Genomic DNA, 22,440 nt, shown 5'->3' with positions numbered 1-22,440 from the left:
ATCTCCCCTCACACTCACAGTCCCGCCCGTGGTCAGTGACGTCAGATGGGGCCGGGCCTGCTGTCCCCACCCCGCAGGCCCCCCGCCAGCGCCTCAGAGTGGCCCGGGGACCCCTGGGGTTGGAGCCCCCCTGGAGGGTACACAGGTCGGCTCTTCCATCCTCCCAGTGAGGCCACGAGCCCAGCGGGCTGGGGCGGAGCAGACGCGGACCCGCTCCTCCTGATGGTGACGTTAAAGGGACCACACGCCTGGGGGCGATGCCACTCTGCCCACTGATGTTTTTGTCTTGGAGAAAATAATTATTTTTCATAAAAATGTGTCGTTGACATTACCGTGCAATAAGTGTATTATCTTTCCTTTTAAGTGAGTTAATAGATGCGTGTTTTTAAATTTGCCCGGTTTCAGTCCCTCACGCGGTAAACAGGGAACAGAAGCCGCAGTGTCAACTCTTCGGGGTCGGGGTAATTCTGAAGCGTCGCTGGGTCCGAGGCCAGATGCTGAGACGCGCTCCCTTGAACAAAGGCCTCTCTGTGCCCGGAATCAAGGAGCGGACAGCTCGCCGGCTCTCGGGGTCCTGGCCTCCGTCTAGACGCTGGCACAGATGTTTTCACACGGATTTAATTCACAGCACGAACCCCTGGAGTGGGCTCCAGGCGCCCCGTCCTAAGATGGGGGAACGCGGCCTCTAACGGGGAGCCCCTGCCCCAGGTGAGGGGTGGGCGGGGGAACAGGACTGGAGCCCAGGCAGCTGGCGCCATAACCACGAGGGGACGCTGCCCCCAGTGGGCCGTGAAGCTGGTGCAGAAGAGGCTCAGAACCAGGTCGAACCACCTGGAGGCTTCCAAGTCCGGCCCCACTCGGGAATCCCCAGGGTTCACTGGCCGGATTACTCAGAGCCTAAAGCAGCAGTGGGGCTGCAGCTGGGGTGCCCAAACCCCCAGCTGTCCAGGTCACCTGTTGCAAAGGAGGCCTGGCCACCGGTCACTAACTCCCTTCCAGCCAGGCTGGCCTTTTTGCTGCTCCTTGGACACACTGAACAGCTTCCAGCCCCAGGGCCTTTGCACCTGCTGTTCCTGCCAGCAGGAGCACCTTTCCTCCCCCTTGGGGCCTCTTCATCTCTTTCAGGCCTCACGTCCGGCCTTCCCCGGCCTCTGCTGATCCAGCAGCCCTCCCACCCCTCCCCCTGCTGTTTATTTCCTTAGTGCCCCGTAGCAGCACGTGACATCACATTGTGCATGCGCTGGGTTAGGACTTCGCTCTGTCCCCTGGGGACCCAGGCGCAGCGACAGGTCCTAGTGCTACTGAAGGAGGGAATGAATGAGCGGCGGCTGGAACAGGAAAGTCCTGCCAGGCGCAGGGCAGCCCCCACCCCCCCCTCAACCCCCCACTGATGGTGGCCGTGCTGGCGGGCAGGCTTGCCGGATCTTTTGATTTTTCTAAAGAAGCTGAAACTCGAGATTTTCTCGTAGAATCTCCTGGTTTTTATAGGCGAGCAACTGATTCAAACACCAAACTTAGAAAACAGCTGGCGAGCCAGCCGCACAGAGAGGCTCAGTGGGGGCGGCGCTGCGGGCTCCCCTCGCAGGGAGGGAGGTGACCCTCGTGAGCTCCAGCACCAGCACTGCAGCAGGAGGAGAAGGGACCGTGGGCCTGGAGGCTGCACCCAGCTGCCCTGCAGCGATTTCCAGAGAGGGACACGCGACGCACAGCAGGCCGCCGCCCCCTGCTCTCGTCCTCCCTGTGAGTGCTGGCTCCGGGGGCTCCTCAGCCCGCGGACGGGAAGGCTGACTCAGTGTGAACCTTCTGGATTCCTGCCCCCACCACTCCATCCCCCGTGCCCGGAGCCCCAGCGTCTGGCGATTCCGGCTAATCGTTTTCAGATGGATCCCGTGGTCAGCATCTTCCTCATCCTCCTCCTCCTCCTCCATCCCCACCTCCCCCTCCCTGTGGCGGGGGCAGGGTGCTGGGAGCTGGATGGGGTTCGGGGAGAGGGATGGGGGGATGGGCTTTGACAGGAGGGAGCCCCCCCAGGAGCCCGATGGCTGAGAAACCTGGCTGGAGAATGCCCCCTCCTACCAGAAGCCCTCTTGGATTGAAGCCTGGGTGGCAGGGAGAATTCTTCCTTTGGGCTGGGATTTAGGGACAGGGGAAGGAGGGGGTTTGTGGGGGGGACCCGCCCCCCGCCCCCCGCCCACAACCTAATAAGCAGTCTTCATGTGACTGCAGCGTGATCTGCGGGCTCACAGAGCTGTCTTCACGTCACTGGTCCAGTGACCGCCAGGCGTGAGTGAAGATGCCAGAGTGAAGATGAGCAGAAGAAGGTGCCTCTGAGAGGGCGACCAGCCTGAGGTCACACGGTCCGGCCATGGAGACCCACTGAGCGCCCGCCGGTGCACGCTGGGGACACAGCGCTCAGCAGAGGGTAAGGCCAGCAGCTGCCCGGTCAGCCTCCGGGCTTATGAGAGGGGACGGGCGTGAACTCACAGGGCCCTCAGAGGAGTCAGTTCAGAAATGCTCAGAACTGGAGCAAGACGAGAGAGCGAGCGGGGCAGGCAGGGACCCTGGGGAAGGGCAGGGGGGCTTCCTGGAGGCGGCAACTTTTTGGCTGAGCCTTGAAGACGGAGTAGGAGTCAGCCGTGCCTGTCTCAGGGAAGAGCATGCCAGGCAGAGGGAGCAGCAGTGCAAAGGCCCTGAGGGGGGCTGAGCTTGTGTCCAAGAAGCCACATGGGCAGCCAGGGTGGCTGCAGCAGAGAGCGAGTCTTGGGAGGCGGGACCCGAGGCCGTGGGGGGTCTCGCGTCAGAGCTGAGGTTCTAAAGCCCCCTTGCTGACATCACTGGACGCCAGACTCGCCACACTGGTGACACCGTGGGCCTGTGTTAGCATCCTGTGTTCCAGGTGATGACACCCAGGCCCCTCTGAGAGCACAAGGGACGGTCCCGAGGCCACCAGCTCCTCCGCAAGAGGACCGAGACGTAAAGGGGCGTCCTGACTCCTCCGTGAGCCTCCAGGCGGAAGAAGCAGCCTGGATCCCACGGCAGGTCCCGCGGAATCTCCAAAACGCAGGCCCGTGTTCCGTGTGTGACGATGAGACTGAGCCGTGGATGGAAACCTCTGGAGCCAGGACCCTGGCGGCGAAGGATGAAAAGCTCACCCCCTCACCCCCAGTGTAGACAGGAGGATTTAGTGGGCCATGTAACTGGAAAGTTTTAAGGGAGCGTGACTTCAGCAATGGCTGGATCCAGGGCCCCAAAGACCCCAGGAGGACCCTCTTCCTCTCCCGGTCCTGCTTGCATTCACAGGGTGACGGAAGCGCCCCAGGGACGCAGCTTATGTCCCTCCAGCTCGGCAGGCTCCACAGAGAACGCATCTCTGCTCCAGCCATTTCAGTGGACGTTGCAGAGCTGACTCCCCTCCGTCCACATCAGGCCACAGGGCCATGCCCGAGCCAGTCACTGTGCTCAGGGGACGCTCTGCTGGTGGGCTGTCCCCGGAGCCCACGCTGTGGGACCTCTCCTCCTCCTCCCCCGGGCTGAAACTGGGAGCCAGGTGGCCCCCAAGGAAACAAGGAGATGAGAAAGCCAGGATGAGGAGGCGAGGACGCCCCTGCAGGCCCCCAGGCCCGTGGGTGTGGGAGACCAGGTGGCCTGGCACCAGAAGGTGGGCAGAGGGGTGGGCGCGGGGCGGAGGCACGAGGGGCCTGGGCACCGGCTGCGGCCTCCTTCCCTGGCCTCCCCTGCTCCTCCCGCCGTAAACAGCCCCTCCGTATCGCCGTGGGGCCGGAGATAAACCGCGAGTGAAATAGAAAACATCGTGCGTCATGGCGCTTCCACTCTCCGTGGTAGACGGTCAACAAAATAAATACGTAAAGTCTAAGCTGTACCAGTCGGGGATGAATCTTGGGAAGAAAAACAGAGCAGGGAGGGCGGGAGTGAGCGCAGGGTGGGCGTAACTTTAGATAGGGAGAGCAGGCCTCCCAGGAAAGGCGCCCTCAGAGTAAACAGCAGGTAAAGAAGTGGACCAGGCAGGAATCTGGAGGAAGGGTATTCCGGGAGACAGGAGCAGCCTGTCCAAAGGCCCTGGGGCAGGCGTGTGCTTTGGGGCACAGCCAGGCAACTAGGGAGACCAGAGAGGACGAGAGAGGGGAGAGTGGGAGGAGCTCAGTTTGGAGAACAATGGAGGGCATGCGGGCAGATGTGGAGGGCGCTGTAGCTGCAATAAGGCTGAGTTTTACTCCGGGGCAGTGGGATCCATTGCAGGCGTGTGGGCAGAGGAGTGACGTGCCTGCCTTGGATTCAGGAGGGCGCATCTCTTCACTGCGTGGAGAACAGACTGCAGGGGCGAGAGCGGGAGCTGACCAGAGCCTGCTTAGGGAGAAGGGATCCTGGCGTCAGCAGTTTCTCGGGTACTGCTGACAGGGTCCACCGACGGAGCAGACACGGGGTGTGCAAGACTGAGGGGTCCACACGGCCCTGGGGGCCCCAGCTCCTGCCTCGGCCCGGCCGGGTCAGCCTGACGCTGGAACTCTGAGCCACCGCGCAGCCCGGCCCCCGGCCTTTGCGGGGTCCCCTCCCCCTCCCGGCTTGGCTGCCCAGACCGTCTGTCTATTTCTCAGACGGACAGACCATCCCACTGCTTCTGTTACCTCCGCAGCTCAGATGGCAAGAAACGGGACACCCAGAAGCTTCTAGAAGTCAGCTGAATTCGGTTTTGAGCCCTGTTCTGTGGCAACAGAGCCATGGGGAGTCTGGGATCTCCCCGCTCTCCTCCCACCACGTCCCAGGGATGGGGTCCGGTTGCGGCACTCGGGGCAGCAACAGTCTGGGGCCCTTGGCAAAAGGTCCCCGAAGAAGTCCTCAGGGTGCCCCGGTCCCTCCCGCCCCTGGTGCTGGGCTGGCTCCAGCCGCACTGGCCTGCTCTCTGTTGCCCAGACACACAAATGAGCACCTGCCTCAGGGCCTTCTCACCTGCGGCCCTTGCTCCGTCCACCCGCATCACTTCACCTCACTCCTGCTCAGCATCAGGGCCCCAGAGGGTCTCATCTCTGCCCTAGTGCAGTCGAGCCCCCAGCTCTGCTCCCCCCTGCCTCCTGGAACCGGTCCTGACACTCGTCACATCTGGAGGGAGAGGCAGGCAGCACAGTGGTGAGAGCACAGACCCCGGCGCAATCCTGGCTCTCTCCCTGAAGAGCAGTGTGACCTTGACTGAGTCCCTGACCTCTCGCAGCCTCGTCTATAACGTGAGGATACGGATGGTGGCACCTGCGGGGGTGTCGGGAGGCTACGGGGGGCCCTGTGGCAGTGCCTGGACGCAGCATGGGACCCACGATCCTCGTCATGTGCGATTACCGGTCCCCAGGGCGCCGCCCCGCCAGGCTGCAGCTCAGGGGCCGGGCCGGGCTCGCCTTCCCCCGTCGCCCCTGGTTTGCAGGTGCACCTGGGGCTGCACAGAAGGTCCAGGCCAGAGCGGAGGACGAGCATTGCATGTGGATGGACGATGTTTGATCCCCAGCCCCGCGGCCCCCGTCCCCTCCCTGCCCCTCCCGCCGGGCTCACCTGACCCCCCGCCTCCCCAGCCTCCTCTCAGCACCGAGCAATTAAGCCAAACTTTTGATTTAAGACATTTATAAAGGCACCGAGGATGTCCTCTGGTATCAGCTTATATATTTCTAATCTGCCGTTAAAGTGATTTAAAACGGGGCCGGGTGAAAATTAAACGTCTCCATCACCCACGTGTGGCGGCGGCGCCGACAAGGACACGGGGCGCCTCCACCCTGCCGGGCGGGAACGCGGCTCGCGGCCTTGCTCGCCGGGCGGGCAGGGCTCCGGGCTCAGGGAGTGGCACGCGGGCCGGGGTCTGCAGGAGGAGCCGCCGTGTGCGCGGCGACATCTGCTCGTCGTGAGCCCTGCTCAGCGGCAGGACACAGGGACCCCGTCCTCGGTGCTGGCAGAGGAGAAAGAAAAGCAGAAGCGGGTGACGAGACTGCAAATTTGCAGAAGGAGTTTCTTCCTGCCTCCTTTCAGAAACCAGAGGATGGAAGCTGGCCCCATCTTCCTTCTCTGGAGGCGATTTCCAGGGACTCGCTTTCTGGTGGGGGGACAGCTCAGGCCGTCCTTCCCCTCCTCCCCACCCCCGCCCCCCCAAAGCCTGCTCACAGCAGAGTCTGAGGTCAGTGACGGACGAGCGTCCAGGGACGAAAGGCTGTGACTCGGTGCGGCTTTTCGATCTCCCCGTGATCTGCTCCCTCGGCCATAAGTGCCCTGGGCCCCTCCGCCCGCTGACAGGGGCTGCCGCCAAGAAGACACCAGCCCGGGTGAACGCGGGACACCCAGATGCATCGGCCAGGGCAGGACCACTGACGGCCGGCCGTGGAGGACACATCGGCGTTGGCAGGAGTGTTTGGGGGCGGCTGTGAGGGGACAGGGGTGGGTCTGCTGTCCCATCGCCCCCTGAGATCCCCCCACCCCAGGGACTGTCCTGAGCCCACCCAGGAAGATGCTCCTAGGAGCCACTCTCCTCATCCCCCTGGAAACTGCGGTCCGGAGTCCAGGTGGGAGAGAAGGGGCCTGTGGAGGTCACTTTGAGCCCCCCGGGCGGCAGGATCGGGTACACAGGTGCAGAGCCCACAGAGGAAGGGCCGGGGTGGGGCTGCCAACAGGAAGTCAGGGACCTGTGGGCGGCAGGTGGAGCATCGGGGGGCCCGAGGAGGAGAAGGAGCCCCTGGTGGTCACCGCTGCACCCCTGGCGTCCGCGTCCCCACGTCACCCTCTCCCCCTTCCCTGGGCGGCCCTGAGGCTGCCTCTCCTGGCCAGTCAGCCCGTCTCAGAGCCACCGTCTGGAGGGCACTTGGTGGCCACTGGGCAGGTCTGGCCGGGAGGGCGCCGTCCGAGGCCCGAGAGGAGAGACGTTAATGGCTGACGGGGGTGTCTCAGAGGCTGAGTGGCCCTGCCCACCGCACACTCGTGGCCGTGGGGCGCCTCCCTCCTTCCCAGGCGGTCTCGGGCCGCACTCGGCGCTGAGATGGGGCTTCTGCCCTCGCGGCCAGGCCACCTCCCGTGGCCGCCTCCGCTGAACAAGGGCCGTGTGTTTTCCCGGCCCGTCCACACAGGGGTCCTTTGAAGCAGCGTCAATGGGGCTCCACGTCTCCCGCAGCTGAGGGCGGGCGGCCGGGGAGGGGCGGACACTCAGCCCAGCGCCCCCGCGGCCGGCGGCCTCTCCCCCGGCCCAGCCTGCGCCCGTGTCGCCCGCGCAGGGGAAAGATGGCCCTGCACGGAGAGCTTTGTTCTTAACACCTACGCGCTTATTTTCCGTGAACTAGAGAAAATATAGCCAGCCCCTCCCACCCACGCTTTCCCAGCTTTATTGCTTAGCACGAAGTGACATCTACTGATATTCAAAAGGGGAGTCCTGGAAACTGCTGGAATGTGCATCGCAGGTGAATGGAGAAGTAACTCGTGGCCCGTCCACACCGCGGAAGGCCACCGGCTGTGTGTCCCCGTCCTGATCCACAGCAGCACGGGTCTGCGGGTGTGCACAGCGGGCTGGGGGCAGGTGCCCGTTCTGAAAGGAGGGAGCTGCCCGTGTGGCACAGAGCCCCCCCCCCCCCGGCACCCGTCTGTCTCTGTATCAGGCTGACCGTCCCCAAGAGTGTCCCCTATCTGAGCAGACGTGGGTCCTGACCACTGCAGGACTCGCTGTTTCCTGGACGCCCGCAGTGCTCCGGCTGGTCCGCTCCGCCTGGAACGCCCACCCCACGTCCCTGTCAAAGCCTGTCTGGTTTTAAAGGTGCAGCTGAAACGCCACGTCCTCCTTTCCCATTGGAATCTAATGCCCCGGCTGCGAGGTACTAGTGTGAATGCCTCCCCTCTCCCCTTGGGCCGTGTGGTTCAAGCTCTGCTCTCGGGATTGAGATTCTCAAACAGGCGCTTGAGGAGGCCAATGCTCAGCCCAAGGGGGTGATGCTGGTGCGGAAGCCGCAGGCGCCCGAGGCCGCAGGAGAGGGCAGAGTGCCGGTCGGGGGGCCTCCCCGTAAAGCACAGACCCCAGTGGTCAGAGGCGAGGAGAGACGCTGTGAGCCGACGTCAGTAGGGAGGGCATCACTGAAAAGGGAGAATTTGTCTGGGCCCTGAAGGTGGGAGAGACTCAGGGAGGTGGCACGGTTCTGGGGAAGGAATTTGGAATTTGGACTTAGACAGGCTTGGACTCAAATTCTTTTCCTCCTTCTTTATGAGCCCAGAGTCTGTTGGTTACCACAGAGACCCCAGCTCAAACTGGCTTCCTTGAGAAAGAGCAGTTATTGGCTTTTGTAATGGAAAGTCCAAGGGTGGGCTCAAGTATGGCTGGATCCAGGGGCTCAAGCACAGGCCTCAGGATGCTGTCTCTCTCTGCCTCATGGTCGTTTGTCTCTGTTGGCTTCATTCGCAGGCAGGCCTTGCTCTCAAGATGGAAAATGCATCCCGGCAGACCCAGCTGAAAGTCCGCGATGGTTAATCACCCCAAATTCCCTCACAACTACTCCTGCCACAGTCCTGGGGTTACTTCTGACTGGACCAAAGAGGGTCACCTGGTGATCCCCGAACCAATCACCGAGGCCACAGGTTTGGACAATTCTGATTGGCCAGGCCTCAGTCGCATGCCCATCTCTGGACCAATGGCTGGAACCAGTGTAACCCAAACTGTGTGGTCAGAGGTGAGGGAGGGGTCATCCAGAGGAAACAGCGCTATGACCAGGAGAGGCGGCCAAAGCAACTGGTGTTCCCTGGGCCCGCTGAGCAGCTGTGGGACCTCGGGCTGGTGTCTCGGACTTTCTGATCCTTAGAGTCCTCAGCCATGAAATGTGAATGCTATAGACCCCCTAGGGTGAGTCATAGGTGGTCAGTGTGCCGATGTCAGTGGGAGCGGCTCACGCTCAGTCGGTGGGCGACACGAGTCCACGGAATCGGAGGCCGGAAAGAAGCCGGGCTGGAATCTGAGCAGGAGAGGATGGGGACGGCCACGTGTTTCCCAGATGGCAGCAACTTCTGCGGTCTCCCCAGCTCTCTTTACAACGTGAAGCTGTCGCTCCTGCTGTCGGGGGGTGGGGTCCATGTCCCCGCCTCAGCCACCACTGTGGCTGCGCTGGAAGCGACACTGTGTGACCTCTGAGGCTGTGACCGAGGGTGACACAGCTTCCCCCTGGCCCTCCTGGGACACTTTCTTGGAGCCGCCAGGCTGTGAGGCTGCAGCTGGAGGCCACGGCCACTGAGGCCCCCGCTGACCACCAGCATCCACCTGAGCTGCAGGACGTGCGCGAGCAGACGCTGGGAGGACCGTGGCCCCAGCCCCGCGTGACTGCGACTGCATCACAGACCCTGTGGGGGAACCCGTGCAGCCGCACGCCGCCAGGACCACGACGTGACGATAAACCGTCGCGGTTGTTTTACGCCGCTGTTCGAGGCACCTTGTTTACCAACCACAGACCCCTGGAGAGGGGGCCGGGGGGCCGCATGGCCTGGCCACTCGCTCAGTGCCTGATGATGCTGGTCTGTCTGAGAGAGAAAGGAGAGGCCGTGCCGAGTCTCCGGGCCCCCTGGGCTGCCCGCAGCCCTGTGCCCGCTGGCAGGAGCCGGCCCGCCACACCGCTGGGCACCTGCCGTGAGTCTCCCAGGACGACGTGGCAGCCGCACCGGCTGTGGGGACAGAGCTGTTTCAGGAGCTCAGGCCCGGCTGCTCTCACTGAGTGGAACTTGTCACCTTCTGAGGGGGCAGGCAGGGGCGGGGGGATTAAATCTTTGAAGGTGAACTTGCCAAATGCCTGCGTGACAGGCCCGTCTTCTTTCGCTGAGCCCAGAGGAGGCCAAATTGCAACGGCCCCCCATTTCTCAGCCCCGTCCAGCCCTCAGCCCCCTCGCTCAGGTCCTGCGGAACCTCCAGGGTCCATTCGGACCAGCTGCCCCGGGCAGGCCACCTCGGAGAGAAGGGAGAGGGTGCCGATGCCAACTGTACCCGGGGGCGTCTAGGCGGGTCAGGAGCTCATGCAGAGAACTGCATCCTTTGAAGGTACAGGGGACCGGCCACTCAGGACCTCACCTGCCCTGTGGCCCCCGGGCCTCACCCCGCAGCTCTGCCCGTGCCCTGTGGCCGCGTGGGGACAGACCCCACCTTCTCCCTGCCTCACCTACGATGGGCTCCAGTCTCTAAGTCAAACACTCGTTTTCTCTTTACGCAAATAAGCTGACTTACAGAGGGCGGCTTAGATCCCCCATCACTGCAAAGCCGACAGCGCCTGCTGTAAACAGAAGGTGACCGTGACAATAAACACAGGACGCAAAGGCCGTCCCACAGCCTGGCTGCAGTCCCGCTGCCTGCTGAGCTCTGAGGCCGAGGCCCTGTCTGCTGCACTGAGGAGGTCGCGGAGCCGGCGGGGGTCGGAGACTGTCTCCTTGACATCGGCAGGAGAACGGGAGGAAAAAGGGAGGGATTTCCTGCTGCTCAGGGTGACTTCACGCTGTGTCTGCCTCCACCGGGGCCTCCCGCCAGGCGGGAAAGATCCTAAAAGATGAAGATGGTGGATGCTCGAGCAGAGCCTGAGGCCACTTCGAGAGCTCCCCTACTCCGTCTCTCCTAATCCTCCACAGCCCCACCACGTGCCGTCATCACCAGCACAAGGGACCCAGAGAGGTTAAGTGACTTACAGAAGGTCACACAGCCAGTGAGTGGGGAAGCCGGGATTTGAACCCAGACCTGCAGCTCGAGCCTATGCTCCTAGCAGCCCAGCACGCCAGCTTTGAAGCACTGGTCTACACCTATGGGGTCTGTGGATAATTGTCCGGGGTCTCTGTACTGGAGCTGAGGGGACAGCCGGCGGAGAGTCCCACGGTGGGAGCCAGCTTGGGCGCCCAAAACAGCCAGGGGACTTGGGGCTCCTGGGCCAGGGGAGGGGGCCGGAGAGGGTCAGGCGGGGGGAGATGAGGGGTCTGGGGAAGAGACCCCAGGGGTTGTGGGGTGGGTGCAGAGGGGTGTGAGATGACAGTGACCCCTGTGCAGGAAGCCCCCTGGGCCCAGCTGCCCCCGAGGGCTGTGCTGAGTGTGAGGAGCCCCAGGGGGAGTCCCACTCACAGCCTTGGAGATGGAGGCGCGCGAGGAAACCGCCACCCGGGGCCGCACCCCGCTGGGTGTCCTCATACATCCGTCTGTCCCTCTGTCCATCGGAGAGCAAGCGGAGGAGACGCCCCCAGCCTCATGGGCCCGACCCCGTGGCTCTGGGGCCCTGGGCTGGCCGAGCGGTGGCTCTCCCTCCGCCATGGGCGCTGGAGGAAAGTCCCCGCTGACCCCCCTGTGGGTGCCCCTGACCATCGGCCTTGACGCCCCCGGGCTCAGTCACCCCCGACAAGTGACATTTATTTCTTCCCTCACTCGGAGCAGCGAGAATTAATTATTGAGCGCGAGGAAGCACTTTGAACATGAAAAGTGCTGAGGGTGACGGTGACATTACAGAGACTGAGGCTCTGATCTCTGCTCGGCCGAGCGCCCCTCCCCGGTCCCCTGGAGGACGGAGTGGAAGACCCCGTGTGGGGAGGATGCTCTGGCTCAGAAGCCCGTTCCTGTGACTGCGGGAGGGAGGGAGGGAGGAGAAGAACAGAGAGGAGAAGAGAAGGCGGGTGGGTGGGGTCACGTCGAGCGTGTGTCCAGCTGGCGGGTGAGGAAGGGGACAGGGCGCGTCACCCGAGCGCTTCCTCTCTGTCATTCCAGGGGGTCCGCAGGGTCTCTCGGAGCAGAGCAGGTTCCCAGCCCCTCTTTCCAGATGAGGAAGCTGAGGCGCGGGAGGAGCAGAGCCTCCGCCAAGCTTCCCCAGCCTGGCAGCCACGGCGGGACCAGGACCCACGGTGGGGAGCAGGGGCCCCAGGGCCCTATGGGGACTCGCACCTCTGCCAGGACACACCCAGCGCCTCGGCAGCAGGACCTGGGGCGCAGGACAGGGGACGCCGGCCACAGCACAGCAGGGCCCGGCCGGGACCCCCAGATCGGCCCTCAGACTTGACCTCTCCCTCCGCACCCCCAAGGATCCGCACCCCGGCCTCCGCCACCTGAAGCCATCGGGGAGGAGGCAGGGAGGGCACAGCTTGCTGGGGGACATGGCGGCAGGGGACACAAGCAGCCTGGCGGGAGTTTGTGGTTTGATGTGGCTGAATATTAACCCGAAAGCACCCCTCAGGCAGAGGAGACGCTGGCGGGCAGAGTGAGGGCTGGTTGTCCCTCTGCATCGGCAGCCTCTGCTCCGACCTTGACCTTCGGGGGGAGAGAGGCCGTGGGGACACCTGAGCCCTCAGGGCCAGAGCCGGAAACCCTACTGAGGTGGGGAACTGGTGGTCCCCGCGTCTGCACGCCCCTTCCTGAGGGTCCCCGCTCTGCCCCAAGCCACCTCCACCGGGCTGGGCCGCCAGCACCAGGCCCGCACTCAGTCAGGGCTGGTACTGCCGGCTGTGTGTCCTGGCTGTTCCCCGAGGGCCCCGTCAGCGACATAGAGAAGCACTAGGGGAAGCAGAGGCCTGAGGGGGCAGGTAGCTCAACTGCCTTGTGCCTCAGTTTCCCCACCTGTAAAATAGGGGCAGAAATGACAGGACAACATCACAAACAAGTGAGGAGTCCAGGGCACCTCCCCACAGCGCTTAGCACCTGGGAGGCAGCAGGCGCCAGACCCGGGTCCTCCAGCAGCCCTCCCAGGCAGCTCCGTGAACCCCATCTCGTTATCACTGTTTCTTTAGATCGTGACACTGAGCCCAGAGAAGTAAAGCAACTTGCCCAAGGCCACCCAGCTAGAAAGGGACTGAGCTAGATTCGAACCTCTCACCTGCTCCTGCCTCCTGCACAGAGAACGGCAGAGAAAAGAGGGTGGGAGTCCTGGGGGCAGGCTGGCCTCAGGGCCCCCTCCAACTGTGGGAGCCTCCTGTGCTCCCCAGGCCTCGGGGGCCCTCGCTGAGCGAGGCGTACTGTGCCCAGAGCTGCTCAAGCAGTCAATTCGGAGCTGTCGGTGGGCGCAGGGGTGCGGCCACCCGGCTGCCCTGGGCCGGGCGGGTGGAGACCCACAGGCTCCCCGTGGGAGGCTGCTGCCATGGCAACAGCGCCGGCTGCCCTCTCGCGCGTAGGCCCCATCATGCCTCCGCCAGGCACTGAGTGGGCAGGGGCTCCGAGGGCCGCCTCTCCCCCTCCTCCCCCAGGGGTCGCACAGGGGTCCTGAGAGCTCCCTGCCCGCTCACGAGCCCAGCAGGTGAAGCAGCTCAAAGACATGGGTCAACCCCAACAACCGACACCAGCTGATGTGCTGGACGCGCACTCAGCCCTTGGCAAGGATCGGCCTCTAATTCTCTGTAAGGACAAAAAGGCTGAGGCCCAAAGAGACAAAATGGCTTGCCCAGGGTCACAAGACTAGTAAAGAGCAGAGCCAAGGCTTGAACCCAGGATTTCTGGTTCCAGAGCTCTGTTGTATAGTAGAGTGCAATAGTTAAGATACGAACTCTGGAGCCAGACGAGCTGTGTGACCCTGGACAGGTTACTCAACCTCTCTGGGCATCGGTTGCCCCTTCTGCAGCATTGGATAGTAGCGCCCGCTTCAGAGAGTCCTTGGGAGGCCTGGATGAGTTAAGACGTGCAAAGCACTTAGATGAGCAAGAGGCACAGAGGGCACGCTGGGGCTTCCCTAGGTCCCAGACAGGGGCCCTGAGATGAGGATTTGTGTGAGGTGCTCCAGAGGGACGAGCAGTGACAAGAGGGGTCCCTTGAGGCACCAACCCAGCCCTAGCCTGATCCGTGGGGGGTTCTGGTGTGTGTGTGACGCCTCAGCGCCTCTCCTCCTTGAGGCAAGGGGGCCGGACCCTCACTCTCGCTGGTCGCCCAGGGGCTGCCCCAGGGGGACGACAACTGCCAGGCAGGTGAGGCCTCTGGGCACGGGGCCGCAGCTCTCCCAAGACCCCGAGCTGGGCACAGAGCGAGGCCCAGCGCAGGCCATCAGGAGCCAGGCACACGGACGGCAGAATTGGGCCAGAGAACCAGGGCACATGGGTGGAGCCCTGGCTGTCACCAGGTGGTGTCACACAGTCCTAGCTGCTGTCATCGTCCCTGCCTCAGACCTCAGCAAACCTGTCTGACCAGTGGAGTTGCCCTCATTTCACAGATGGAAGGCCACTGGTTTGGTCAAAGTCACACAGTTGTGGGGCAGGGAGCTGGAGCTCCAGACTTCCAATTCTGGACGCTCTTCCCTGCGCTGTGGCCTGGGCGGCGGCCACTGCCTGCAGGACCCAGAGAAGGGGGCGTTAACCGGGCAGGAGGGAGTCAGCAGCCCAAAGGCCTGGGGCACCTGGGGGAGGCTGCACCAGTCAGAATTCTTAGGCAGCAAATAACAGAAAAATCCTAATTCAAGCAGCTTTAATAATGAACACTTGTATTTCTGTAAGAAATCCTGAGATGAGGGAGCTCCCGGGCGTCTTGATTGAGCAGCTCCACGGTGGCTTCAGGACCAGGCTCTTTCCCTCTCTTTCTGCCACCTTCCATATAGATCTCGCTCTTCAAGGTCCCCAAATGGCTGCAGCAGATCCAGTCATCACATCCCACCAGGACAAAGTGTAGCTCAAGACGAGCCAGTCATCCCTTTTCAAGAGCAAGACTCCCATAACCCCCCTACTGGAGTCCCCCTCGCATCTCATTGGCTGACGTTGGGGCACATGAGAACTTAGCAAGGGGGCACAGGGTGGCCATGATTAGCTTAGACCAGGGGTCAGCAAACTAAGGCCCACTGGCCAAATCCTGCCCCAAGCCTGTTTTGTAAATAAAGGTTTATCGGGGCACAGCCGCACCCAGTGTTCTTGCACGTGACGCTTCCATTCTCCAGCCGGCAAAGCCGAGTGGTTGCCACCGAGACCGTCTGGCCTGAAAAGCCTGACGGAGCTGCTCTGAGTCCTCACAGAACGGCAGTCCGACCCGGACGGGGCCGCCGTCCCCGGGGCACGGACGCTGGACGACACAGCAGTCCGCGAGCGAGGCCGCAGCGGGAAGAGGCTGCGCTGGCAGCGAGGAGTCGCCCTCTGGGCTCGGCCACCCGGCTGGCCCACCCGCCAGCGCATCGGCCTCCCCGGGGCGCGGCCCCAACTTGCGCTGGGACAGGGCCGGGCTGTGCCGATGGCAGGAACCCCCGGCCCCACTCCAGTCCTGACCGCCCTGACCGGCTGCGTGGCTGTGGTGGGTCACCGCACCCCTGGGGCCTCCGCTCCCCAATACGCACCCGGTGTCAGTGTCCTGGGGCCGCCAGAATAGGACCCCACACCGGGGGGCTGAGATCAGCAGCTCTGGGGGCAGAAGTCCGACATCGAGGGGGCCGCAGGGCCGCGCTCCCTCCAACGGCTCGAGGGGAGGACGCTGCGTGTCTTTTCCGGCCTCTGGGGGCCCCAGGTGGCCCCTGACAGTGGCCGCCCCACCCCCATCTCTGCCTCGGTCGTCACACTCCTCCCCCGGGTGGCCCTCCTCTTCTTATGAGGGGACCGTCACACTGGGTTAGGCCCACCCGAACGACCCCATCTTAGCTCGATCACATCTGCAAAGACCCCATTTCCAAAAAGCCCCATTCGCAGGTTCCAGGGACAGACTGCAATGCACATTACGGGGGACACAGCTCAGCCCGTAACGCGGGGCAGCCCCCACACGGCCACGGGTGAAATGGACACATGCCCTTGGTTTGGGGAGGACAGGACTCCCCCCGGGACCCCCTAGCCGCCTCCTGTGAAGCACAGGCTGGAAGCTTCCGGAATGTGGCTGGTCCGAGGTTGGCTCAAGGAGACCATCACTGTTCCCTCCACCACTGCCGGGCCCAAGCTGCTTCTGGGGCTCCCGGGTCCCCGGAGACCAGAGCCGAGGGTCCTCAGCAGGTCCGGGCCTGGCGTGCGCAGGGGAGGCCCCAGGTACAAGTTTTCAGGAGGCCCCCGTTCTTGGGGGTCCGGCCCTGCACATGCACAGCCTCGGGGGCCCCTCCTTAACTGCGTGTCCTGAGTGCTGGTGGCCTCACCAGGCCCAGCTGGTCCGCAGCTCTGCCTCTCACCCCCACACGCCCTCTCTGGGCCTCCGTCCCCCGTCCGTGCTCGGGAGCAGGTGGGCTCCGACCTCACCTTCACCGCGTGGACAGGGGAGTCCGTCTCACTTCCCAGCTAAACTGAAAACACCGGGGAGGGCACCCGAGCAGCTTTGCACAGAACTAGTGTTTAAAAACCATGTCTGGAATGAACGAGAAAGCTATTTCCCAAACCCAGATTCCTCACCAGGAACGAGGCCCGGTAGGGCTGGGCCCTGCCAACCTCGCTGACCTCATTCCCCTCATTTCCCCCTCAACCATGACATGCCAACTCCACTGGCCTCCTTGTTCTTTCCAGAACATGCCAAGCCCACTCCAGCCTCAGGGCCTTTGCACTCACTGTGCCTTCTGCTGGAAGGCTCTTCCCCCAGAGGCTCATGCTCAGTTCCCTTGATTGACTCAGATTTCTGTGCCAAGGTCACCTCCTCGGAGAGGCCACCCAGTGAGAGCAGACATTCCACCTGTCCACTTCACTGTCCTGGAGCTCAGAACCGGCTGGAACTCACGCTCATCCAGGGCTCTCCGAGCCTGGGGCGGTCCCACACACAGTAGGTGCTCAGTGACTGCACGGCCCCCACCCACCGAGCTCTCAGGGAGCTCAGGAGGCCCCGGGCCCTGCACGATCCAACGGCCGGCAAGCCTCGCCCTGCCGTGGAATTTTCCAGATGAAGCTGTTCCTTTGTGCGTCAACAGAGCGTTTAATCTCAGCTCGCCCTGGGCAGGAAGGAGCCTGCTTTGGTGAAGGACTCCGGACCCGGGCGGCCAGGAGCCGGGAGGAGCGGGAGGAAGGCCGGTCCCCCCATAACCGCCCGGCCGGCCCCCCAGACGGCAGCACGGCCCCTGCCTTCAGGAGGGCTCCAACGGCCCGCGATTAACCCTTTGAAAACAGCATCACTCAGTCTCATCTTCTCTCCGTTAAAAACTGAAGCATGTAACGCACAGGTGCTGACACACAAAAACGCTGGCCCTGACCCTCACCTTTGACCTCTGTGCCATACCGCTGCATCTCAGCAGAACAGGGCTTGGCGTAGCTTTTAACTTTTTGTTCTTTTTTTTCCATTTTCTGTTCTATATTGTCCTAAGACTTGCTTTTTTCATTGAACCCTCTACATCTGGGACATCATTTCACGCCAGATACAGGCAGGTCGCCCCATTCTGTTAATGTCCAAGTTGTGTCCCACGGCCCCTGACGCACAGCGCGGAGCTGTTATGACTGTTTGGGTCAGAATGGCCCATTTGTGGTCACCTTCAGTTCTCAGAACATGGTTCCTTTGAACGTGCTCTGCAGCCTGTTTACATGTGACACAGTGAGCTGGTTTGGGGAAAACCCATCAGGTCTGGGCTTGTCGGGTGGGGGCAGGTCTGAGGTGCCCTGTCACCCACACACTCTAGACTGAGTCCGAGATGGTGCTGGTGGGGAAAGTAAAAGCAGGCCCCAGCACCATGGTCCGGGATGTTCCCAGTTCCCAAGAGGCCACCTCCACATCTACGGGTTCCAGAATGTCAAACCTTCACAGCATTGTGACTCGTTCCCAGAATGGTGGTGCCTGGTAATTCACAAAGCAACTCCAGGTACACCACAGTTTGTCCACATCTCCAAAGAAAGCCCTACTCAGTCTCCCCTGAGTGATGGAGAGCAAGCAGGCCCCCGTCAGCAGCAGGCCCTGCGCTCCGCCAGGCTGGCACAGGGAGAGTGAGGAGGGAAGGGCAGGGGCTGCCGTAAAGTCAAAAGGAACTGCCAACAATACAGCTCTGTCTCCCAGGGGTGACTCACCAGTGAAAACAGAAGACCGGCCCACGTGCCAGCATCTGCAGGACAGCGTCCAGGAGCGGGTGCAGCCAGCTTCAGGGGGCCAACGCTCCAGCACCTTCCTCAGGCCCCGTGAATGGGGCCTGGTCGTCTCCCTGCAGCCTCGGTTTGGAAGCTCGTGGAAGGAACCAGGAGGTCAGAGGACAGCAGGCCAGCCCTTCCAGCCCCAGGACGGCGTTCAGAAGCTTCTAGAAGCCTCCCAGCCCTTACCTCCTGCCAAAGACCGAGCCAGTGCTGCCGGCACCCGGGCTGCCCCCACGCACTCAGGAAACAAGGATGCCAGTGGGGTGGCATGCCCTCCTCAGGTAGCCCTTGGCCCCAGCCCAGCAGGCCAGGCGTCAGGTGGTGTCCGTCACCGTTAGGGGCGAGTTAGCGTTAGACGGGTGGAAAGGCTTCAGAGGATCCTCTGGGCCTTTTCTGTCCTTTTCAGTAATGTTCTGTGCAGCCCATGCCGTCCTGGAGGAGCAGGGAGCTAACTGGCTGGTAGATGCAGAGAGGTGGGGCCGTTTCTTTCTCCCACCTTTGTTCACATGAGGGAATTCACAAGGCCATCCTGGAATGCTACAGTGTGCCTTGTGGAGTTGGCCAGTTCTCCCCCAGCAACTGGGTATGTTTTTGGTGCATAACGAGTCATGTAAAAACCAGGACAATGTGACCTCTGTCAGGGCTCAGCCGCGAGGGGACTGGGAGGGGAGACAGTAGGGACAGTGGCAGCTACGCCTCTATAGAGCACGTCTGGCTGGGCGCTGTCCAGGCCCTTTGCACTTATGAACATTTAACTCAGATCACGACCCCACAGAGCAGGTGCGATGGATCGCCATTTTACAGATAAGGACTCTGAGACACAGAGCCGGTGAGTAACTTGCCCAAGGTCACACAGCTAGGAAATGGCCGAGCCGGGACTTGAACCCAGGCGACCCAGCTCCACGGCTTGTGTTCTTAACTCTGTTGGGTTTTGTGTGGTTGCCTCTAATCCAAAGACGTTGGCAATGGGTGGGCTCTCGGTGACATACACCGTGGCTGACTCGTCCCCCATTCCCAGCCTTTCCTCCATGCCTGCATCTACCACAGGTCCAGAAAGGCTATTTGCTTTCCCAGGCTCCCTTGCAGTTCTGGCCAACGAGCTGGAGGCAGAAGTCAACTGGGGAGATTGTGGGAAAGCTTTTCATTTCCTGATAAAAGGAGTAAAGGTAGCTGATGCCCCCTGTGCCCTTTATTGCTGTCTTGAATGTGGATGCAATGCCTGGAGTCATGGCAGCCATCTCGTGATCTGAGGGAAAGGCTAGGAGAAGCACGGACAGTGACCTGGAACGACCTCCCCAGTCCCAAGACCTCTGTTTGTATGGGAAAATTAAACCCTGTCTGTTTACATCGCTGGGTTAGGGTTTCTTACAGCTAAAAATCATACCTAATGTTCTTTTCTCTTTCTTCCTCTCACTTATTCCCACTTGAAAGTGGCTGGTTGTTAAAAGTCAGCATCTTGGAAGGAGTGAGGGACAGTGAAAGGCCGCTTTCCCAGGATATTCAGCGGAATTGCATCCTCCCGTGGCCTTTCCAGCTCCACTTAGGAGCCCCTCCCGTAGTCCACGTGTGCGTGTGGACCGCGGCTCCAGGTCCACTCTCCCCTCAATGCTCCTAACAGCCCAGAAGGGAGGCCAGAGAAGGACCCTGAGATGCGGGGGCTTCAAGAACTCGCCCAGGGGCCGGCCCAGTGGCACAGCAGTTGGGTGCGCACGTTCCACTTCGGTGGCCTGGCATTCACCGGTTCGGATCCCGGGTGCAGACATGGCACCGCTTGGCACGCCATGCTGTGGTAGGCGTCCTACATATAAAGTAGAAGAAGATGGGCATGGATGCGAGCTCAGGGCCAGTCTTCCTTAGCAAAAAAGAGGAGGACTGACAGTAGTTAGCTCAGGGTTAATCTTCCTCAGGGGAAAAAAAAAACAACAAAGAACTCGCCCAGCAGGCAGGGAGCCTGGTTCACTCAGGCCAGCCTGACCCCGACACCAGCATCCTCCTGCTCTCCGCCACCATCCTTCCAGCCTGTGACATAGTCCTCCAGAACTTCTCCAACTCGTCAGACTCCTGGCCCCTGTCCCCTTCTGTCCCCCTGGGGCCAGTGCCTCAGTGTTCTCCTCTGCAAAGTGGGGACGACGCTGGGACCGGCTCCCAGGGCTGCTGTGCCCATTCGGAGAAATAATCCACTTGGCACGGAGCCTGGAGCGAGCCGTCCGCAAACAGAGCGACTGTCATCACTGCTGTTGTCACTGAGTCCCCAGAGCCCCGGGCCTGGGAGGAGCTCCCCAGGCAGCAACAACGGAGAGAAGCCGAGGGCCCGGGGCCTGATTTCTATCGCGCCTGGCCTGATTTCACGCTCCCCAGGCCGGGCACAGGGGCACCTTGGCGCCACCTCAAAAGGCCCCCCGCGTGGAGTCGCGTGAGGAAGGACGGCCCTGAAGGACGCCTTGTCTGGAAAGGGCTCACGTTGGAGAAAGGCTGCCTCCTGCCCGGTCGCGGCCCTGACTGCGGTCAGCGGTCAGCGTGGGCCAGCAGGCGGGGCTTCCAACTCCAGGCCGCGGGGTGGCGGGCAGGGGTGGCTGCAGCACCACGCAGGAAGAGAGAGAGGGAGAGAGAGGACATCTCTGTCCTGTGCCCGGGCCCAGCCAAGGGAGGCAGCCTCGCCAGCAGAGGGGAGGGGCGCTGTCTCGTTAATCACCCCGCTAACGAGGACAGTCGAGTCCAAGCGCTGGGACACACGGGGGCCTCTGCAGCCCACCACAGCCCCACGAGGGAAGTGCTGCTATCGTCTCTATCTTGCAGACGAGGAAACTAAGGCACAGAGAGGTTAAGTAACCTGCCCAAGGTCACGCAGCTGCTGAACAGAGGGGCTGGGACTTGAACCTACACCCTCTGGTGCCCTTAGCCTCTTCACAAAGGGGCAGGGAAAGTGGAGGTGGCAAAGCCAACGTGGGTTCTTCGGTGAGGCCGGGGTCGGGGGAAAGAGTGCTGGCCACTTAGTAGGACACGAGGATGAGGATCTGGAAACGGGCCGGGAGCCCGAGCTTGGTGGGCGGCTCCAGAGGAACACTGAGGGAGTAGAATTTCCAGGGTCCTGAGAGGAGGGACTGGAACACGGGAAAGCGGGGCGGTCTCGAGGAAAAGGGTCTGAGCAGCGAGGCGCCATAAACCCCTTCCCCTGCTTCCCAAACCTCAGCAACGTCGGTTGCGACAGAAACAGTCCGGCGGGGAGGGGGCGGGGAGTCTCCGAGGTGAGGCTGGATTAGTCGGGACAACTGGGGCGCCAGTGATGGAACTCCAACTCTCATTTCCTGTTCCTGGAACTGAAAAGTCCAGGGTGGATTTCAGGCACGGCTGGATTCAGGGGTGAAATGATGTCATCACTCTCCCCCGTGGTGCTGCTCTCCTCCAGGCTCGTTTCTTTCTCAGGCAGGTGCTTTTGCCCAAGTGGTTCCAGCAGAAGTCCCAGGGAAGTTTCCCTCCCCGGCGTCTCTTGGGGTCCTGGGGAAGCCTCACTCGTCGTATCGATAGGCTCAGACTGGGGCTCTCACAGTTCAGAGTTGAGCCCTAGATCCACATCCAAAAGGCTCGGTGACAATGGGTAAGTCACTTTGCCTCTCTGAGCTTCAGTTTCCTCGTGGTAATCCCTTTATCTCAGAGAAGTTATGAGACCGGCAGTAGCCTCTATGCAGCACCTAGAATAAGCAGATATTCAGTCAATGGACATTTCCTCTTCCCCTGGCTGCCAGTCCAAATACCACCTCCTTCAGCCAGTCCTCCCTGATTGCCCAGCTCTGATGACCTCCCAGTCTCTCCTGGTGCCTGCACAGTAAGCGATTTGGGAGTTTCGATCAGGCCACTGGTGCCTCTGGAGTCCCTAGTACCCGGCACAGAGCCCTGTAGACAGTGGGTATTCTAGAAATTTTGAGATTGATGGACGATGACAATGACAATGATGATGGCAAGAATTGTCACTTGAGACCTCCCAGGTCTCCTGAATTCTTCCCCTAGTTTAATTTCAGCGTAACTTGACTCCAGAAGTTCTTTCAGCTCCTCCTTTGCCAGGATGCAGGTGTCAACAAACACGTAAAGCCCGTAGCCGCTCTCTCCCTGGCTCTCTACAGGGAAGCCGCTCTGGCCGGGCTCGAGTGGCATCTTGCTTTTAACCGTGAGGTTTTCACTCGAGTGGGGTTTCATGACGTGCAAGATGGTTGGAGTGGCACACACAGGTGAGCAATTTCTATTGTCATAGTTATATTCTTATTTTAACTAGGAATCTCATTTGGCCACATATATCAGAAAACCCAAATAACAGTGGCTTACTCGAATAAGGGGCTTCTTTCTCTTTAAGAGATGGCTCCACTATGCCTTCAAAACTCAGGCCCTTTTCTAAGCCTTTTATTCTAATGGTCGCCTGTGGTGACAAAGTGGCTGCTCCACCTCCAGCCTTGCATCTACATTCCAGGCAGGAAGAGGGGAAAGAGTAACGGCAAAAGATCTGCTCTAGCCGCTTCTGCTTTC

The 22,440-nt window shown here is 61.6% G+C and overlaps 2 long non-coding RNA genes across 3 annotated transcripts in view; one reads left to right on the top strand and one right to left on the bottom strand.

Annotated features, from left to right (window-relative positions):
- The window catches only part of LOC123288128 (uncharacterized), a 96,098-nt gene that overhangs the window by 18,868 nt on the left and 54,790 nt on the right, over positions 1–22,440 (bottom strand). Inside the window, exon 2 of the long non-coding RNA XR_011505299.1 lies at positions 17,866–21,614. This is a non-coding gene — a long non-coding RNA (uncharacterized lncRNA). The remainder of the gene's footprint in view (positions 1–17,865; positions 21,615–22,440) is intronic.
- LOC123288130 (uncharacterized) lies at positions 1,259–17,874 on the top strand. Of its 2 annotated transcripts, XR_011505298.1 has the most exons (4): positions 1,259–1,892; positions 2,227–2,422; positions 2,882–7,841; positions 8,423–17,874. It is a non-coding gene; the product is annotated as an uncharacterized lncRNA (long non-coding RNA). The 2 variants fall into 2 exon arrangements; XR_006531676.2 differs by having other exon boundaries at positions 2,882–17,874.

This window comes from Equus asinus, chromosome 8, assembly GCF_041296235.1.
Source record: "Equus asinus isolate D_3611 breed Donkey chromosome 8, EquAss-T2T_v2, whole genome shotgun sequence".
NCBI lineage: Eukaryota > Metazoa > Chordata > Mammalia > Perissodactyla > Equidae > Equus > Equus asinus.
The sequence above is the reverse complement of the archived record's forward strand: the minus strand, read 5'-3'. Positions and strand labels throughout refer to the sequence as shown.